We start from the raw sequence: 5,623 nt of genomic DNA, 5'->3' as shown, positions 1-5,623 counted from the left end.
TTTTATTTATTTATTTGACAGAGACATCACAAGTAGGCAGAGAAGCAGGCAGAGAGGGAGGGGAGAAGCAGGCTTCCCGCTGAGCAGAGAGCCCGATGTGGGGCTCGATCCCAGGACCCTGAGATCATGACCTGAGTCAGAGGCAGTAGCTTAACTCACTGAGCCACCCAGGTGCTCCTATGCCATCTTTGATTGGCGATCCTTAACCATTCACATTTGCTAAAGCCCACAGTGCCCTACTCTGGGAGATTCGTCAATCAGTTGTCATTTAAAGAAACATCCCACCACAGGATTAAAACCACAAATTATTTCAGCTGAGAGGTACCAGCAAGTTTGAACAATAACATTTGATTAATTAACCTGGAAAATCAGGTCAGTCCCAACTGGTTTCTGTCTGTAGATAAAACTTAAATCATGCTGCTTGTAATTACGAAATGTCAGAACAGTGTGTCCAACTGAGCAAAGACCTTGGGTTTAGTGTCACACGGCCCAAACAGCTGGATGCCTGGCGGCATGGAGTGGGGTGTTTGGGGGCTACTGTCTGTGTTTCCTTTTCTGTAAAAACCGGTAATGACTCACTCCAACATCCCTCATGGCCTTGTTCAAAAATATGCCGAATAAGCTCTGCCCAGGCCCCGAAATTTTATCATAAGACAAAAGATGTTCCACGCATCCCCGCTAAAAATTTCAGGATGACCTCCATTAACTAGGGTGGATCTAAAAACCTGGATCAGAATCTTCTGTGACACAACAGCTGGCAGCCTTGGACCTGACGTAAGGAAAAGATGTTATTATTCATGATCAAGGTGAAGAATTTCCTGACATTTCTTGGGCTGCCTGGGTGGCTCAGTCAGTTAGGTGTCTGCCTTTGGCTCAGGTCATGATCTCAGGATCCTGGGATCGAGCCCCACATCAGGTTCCCCGCTTGGTGGGAGCCCTGCTTTTCCCTCTACCTCTGCATGCCACTCCCCCTTGCTTGTGCTGTCAAATGAATAAATAAAATCTTAAAAACAAACAAACAAACAAACTTCCTGACATCTCTTAATGTGTCATCATTTACTTCTTAGCCACCTTTCCCCTCTAGTATCTATTCAAAACAAGTATCACACTTGGCAGGTACTTTTAAAAGACATCCGCCCAGAATTAAGACATGCCTACACTAGCAGAGAGAGACAGATGAAGGGATGGGCAAATGTTTGGTGATAATGTCCTCAAATCGCTGCATCCTCGGTCTTTCTTCTTTTTGTCCAGTTCTATGGTAATGTCTTCCTCCTCTGACTTCTCCCACACCAGCCTGTGTAGGCCTGGATTGACTTGGCCTCCTGATCACAGAGGACGTGACACACTGTCAGTGGCATTAGAGTCTCCGGGTTTCTCAAAATACCTTCCAAAGCCACCCGTTTCTAGATAATCTGGGCTATTGTTGAATATTGCAACAACCTGTACCTCACCACACAGCTACTGAACACACATATCTAGGAGTGGAATTTGGAAATCTGCATGTTAATCAAACTTGCCAAATTATTCTAGGCACACACCACAGTTAGAGAGCAGAGTGTCTGTTGGCTGGGTGAACATTCTGTCTTTTGGGAGACTGACCTTAACCCTCAGCTGGAGTATAAGGGATTGGGTCAAAGCCAGTGGCACCTCCTGGCTCCTTACTCTGCCATCCAAGATGGTGGAGGGGTCAGGAGTGGGGCAAGGAACAATCCCAGCACTGTGAAAATGATTCAGGGTGCACAAAAGGACACCGGTAGGAGAATGAAAAGGCAAGACGAGACAGGGAGAAAATATTTACAAATCACATAACTGATGAAGGACTCATATCCAGAATTATCTAAACAACTCTCACATTCCAATAATAAAAACAAAACAAACAACTCGATTTAAAAATGACCAAAAGATTGGATCAACCACTTCACTCAAGAGAGGCAGACAGCAAATAAATACATGAGTAGATGTTCAACATCATTAGTCATCAGGGAATTATGAACTAAACCTAGCAGGAGATCCCACCACAAAGGGAAGAATGGCTATGATTTTTTTTTTTTTAACTGATAATGCTGCCAAAGATATGAAGCCATCGAAAATCCTACTAATGGCAATGGAAAATGGTCCTGCTATATTAGAGAACTGCTAGTTTTTAAGATTTCATTTATTTATTTGACACAGAGAGAGAGAGCACAAGTAGGCAGAGAAGCAAGCAGAAAGAGAGGGAGAAGCAGGCTCCCCGCTGAGCAGAGAGTCCAATGTGGGGCTCAATCCCAGGACCCTGGGATCATGACCTGAGCCAATGACAGATGCTTCACCGACTGAGCCACCCAGGAACCCCAGAAAACTGGTAGTTTCTTATAAGATGAACGTGCGCTCATGGTGTCTGGATGGCTCAGTCTGTTAAGCATCTGACTCTTGGCTTCAGCTCAGGTCATGATCTCAAGGTGGTAGGGTCAAGCCCCATGTTAGGCTCTGCACTCAGCACAGTGTCTGCTTCAGATTCTCTCTCCCTCTCCCTCCTGCTCATGCTCTCTCTCTCTCTCTTGCAAATAAATAAAATCTTTAAAAAAGAAGAAGAAGGGGCAACTGGGTGGCTCAGTGGGTTAAGCCTCTGCCTTAGGCTCAGGTCATGATCCTAGGGTCCTGGGATCGAGCCCCGCATCAGGCTCCCTGCTCTGCGGGAAGCCTGCTTCTCTCTCTCCCACTCCCTGCTTGTGTTTCCCTCTCTCGCTGTGTGTCTCTCTGCCAAATAAATAAATAAAACCTTTAAAAAAATAAAAAAGAAAAATAAAAAAGAAGAGGAAGAATGTGCACTCAGCAAACAACTCAGCACTCCCACTACCAACCCCAGTGTGATGGTATCGGGAGGTGGGACTTTGGGATGTGATTAGGTCATGGGGATGGAGCCCTCACGACTAGGATCTGTGCCCTTATAAAAGGACTCTCTCACCCTCTTTTTTCTTTTTTTTTCTTTTTTTAAAATATTTTATGTATTATGAAAGAGAGCAAACACGATCACAGAGGGATCGGGAGAAACAGACTCATTACTGAATGGTGAGCTTGACGTGGGGCTCGATCCCAGGACCCTGAGATCACAACTGGAGCCAAAGGCAGATGCTTAACCGGCTGAGCCACCCAGGTGCCCCTTACCCTTTTTTTTTTTTAATATGGCACACTTCACAAACTTGCATGTCATCTTTGGTGCAGGGACCACACTAATTTTCTCGGCAGAGGTCCAGTTTTAGTGTGTGAGTTGCCAAAGCGAGCCCTCTCATGCCGTCTTTCTGCCATGGAGGCTACAACGAGAAGACAGCCCTCCACAACCTGCAAGAGGCCCCCCCCAGAACCTGACCAGGCCCGGCACCCTGGTCTTAGTCTACCTGCCTCCAGAACTGTGAGATATTAATTTTTGTTATAACGGCCTAAACTAAGACAATAGGAGAAATGGAAACACACATCCACATGAGCATCTGTACAGGGGACTTTTATAGGGGAACTGTCCACAATCGCCCCAAACTCAAAACAACCCAAATGCTCCATCAACAAGGAAACACATAAACAGTCTGTGATGCATACGGTGATCAGGACCTCTCTGCCATAAAATAGAACAAAGCACTGATCCGGTCAATAACACGAATGAACCTCAAAGGCATTATGGGGCATAAAGATAGGGAGAGACAAAAGACAATATATTGTTAAGATACCGCTTATGTGGCATTCTGTAAAAGGCCAAACTATAGGGACACAGATCAGTAGTTGTCAGGAACTGGGGATTGGTGGGAGGCAATGGGCAACTCTTTGAGGCGATACAAATATTCTGTATCTTGATGGTGGTGGTAGTTACACGACTATATCTGTTTCTCAAAACTCCTGGAACTGTATACATAAAAAGGACAGATTATACCATTGGTAAATGATGCCTCACAAAACCTACATGATCAACAATAAAGAAAGGTCACAATAGAGTCTGTGGGCCCACAAGGGCATTTACGCTAATATAGTCACCATCTTCCAAGTAAAGACTCACTTGTGCTGGAAGAACTGAAGAAGAAAGTGTTTCCAGAAACAATATGGGGCACCACTGTGGAGGCTTCTGAGGTCTGCCGTGTGGGATTGGAGTGGTAGAAACATCGACTTCTATAATAAAAGATGCCTCTGCCAGAGTCCGTGGCCACTTCTTCCGAAGCAACCCCGCATGCCCTTTAGAATAAGAGAGAAATGAGCTCCAAATCATGGCGGATCCAAAATGTTGTACATTAAAACAATTCATACAGCATTTGAGCCTCCAGAAAGCAATATAAAGAATGTAGGGCCAGAGTGCCTGAGTGGCTCAGTTGGTTAAGCCTCTGCCTTCAAGTTCAGGCCATGATCCCAGCGTCCTGGGATCAAGTCCCTCATGGGGCTCCCTGCTCTGCGGGGGTCTGCTTCTCCCTCTATCTCTCCCTCTGCTCCTCCCGGCCCAAACTCATGCTCTATCACTCATTCTCTCAAATAAATAAAATATTAAAAAAATAATAATGTAGGGCTAGTTGCTCCTGCACTGTTTACCAAACCCCCTGCGAGATCTAAACTCTCTTCTGAAAACAGTTCCAAGGCAAGTTCAGTCAACAGTCTCTCTCAAAAATGGAGAAGAAGATCAAGTAACAGGTGATTTTTTTTTTTTTTTTGTCCAGAAAACAACTTTCTACACAGCAGGAGAGCAAGGGAAAAAATAAATGTTTAATAATAACAACAAAAATGAAGAATAAGAAAAAAACAAAAAAAGATATCGAATCACCCTTTTGTTTTAATTTCCCAGTGCCAGATAAACAACCTGGGGAACTGACACTTCTTCTTTTCTTTTCTTTCTTTTTTTTTCTTTTTTAGAGATTTTATTTATTTATTGTGACTGACATTCCTTATTCACTGACTCAATCCATTTGGTGCCACTCAGACAGGTCCAGATTTTTCTCCATGGATGGGAAGAAAGGGCCAAAGAGGGGAATGAGGATTTTAGGGACACCAGGTGCATGATGAGACAGACGGGGTAGACTGGATCACAGAAGCAGCATCGCAGATTCTATAAGAAGTTGTCCCTCAGCGAAGCGTAAGACGTACATCATGGGTAAAGATCCAAGTTTTCAACAGCAGATAGAGTGGGATATGGGTCAGCCTGAAAGCAACCAGACGGCGCGTTCCGCTAGAAACACTGTACGAAACACCCACTTGGGTGAAAAGGGATTTGCCTTGTAATGAGGCATGGCCGTTGGGAAATGCACGTTGTGGAAAAACAAACCCAGTCCCAGTCTTAGCTCGACAGTCTCACGACAACACTACAGCGTCTTAAAATAGTTTCCCCTTCTCCAGTCACTTTTGCAAAGCTCTTTAGGATTTCTAGAGTTCAGTGGCACTCCAGTGGGGAGCTGGTACTCAGGAATGCCCTTCCGAAGGGAGCTGGCAGCTGGCCGCAGGGCAGGTCTCAGTGCCTGGGCCTCAGGAGAGCTGTGGATTTGGCAGGGGAATAAGCCTTTCTCAAACCCTCACAACGGACGCCACAGAAGGATCTGATAGGCCTTGCCCTGCACAGTCCACATTCCTCACGCTGCCTGCAGTTGTCATTTCAATCAGGGCTTCACTACAGAGCAAATTT

General features: G+C 45.2%; 1 non-coding gene across 1 annotated transcript; it reads right to left on the bottom strand.

Annotated features, from left to right (window-relative positions):
• Window positions 1-3,155: 3,155 nt before the first annotated feature.
• LOC116583816 lies at window positions 3,156-3,263 on the bottom strand. Its single transcript, XR_004282916.1, has one exon. It is a non-coding gene; the product is annotated as a U6 spliceosomal RNA (small nuclear RNA).
• Between the last annotated feature and the right edge of the window lie 2,360 nt (window positions 3,264-5,623).

Source organism: Mustela erminea, chromosome X (assembly GCF_009829155.1).
Source record: "Mustela erminea isolate mMusErm1 chromosome X, mMusErm1.Pri, whole genome shotgun sequence".
Classification (NCBI taxonomy): domain Eukaryota; kingdom Metazoa; phylum Chordata; class Mammalia; order Carnivora; family Mustelidae; genus Mustela; species Mustela erminea.
This window is presented reverse-complemented; position numbering and strand designations above follow the sequence as displayed.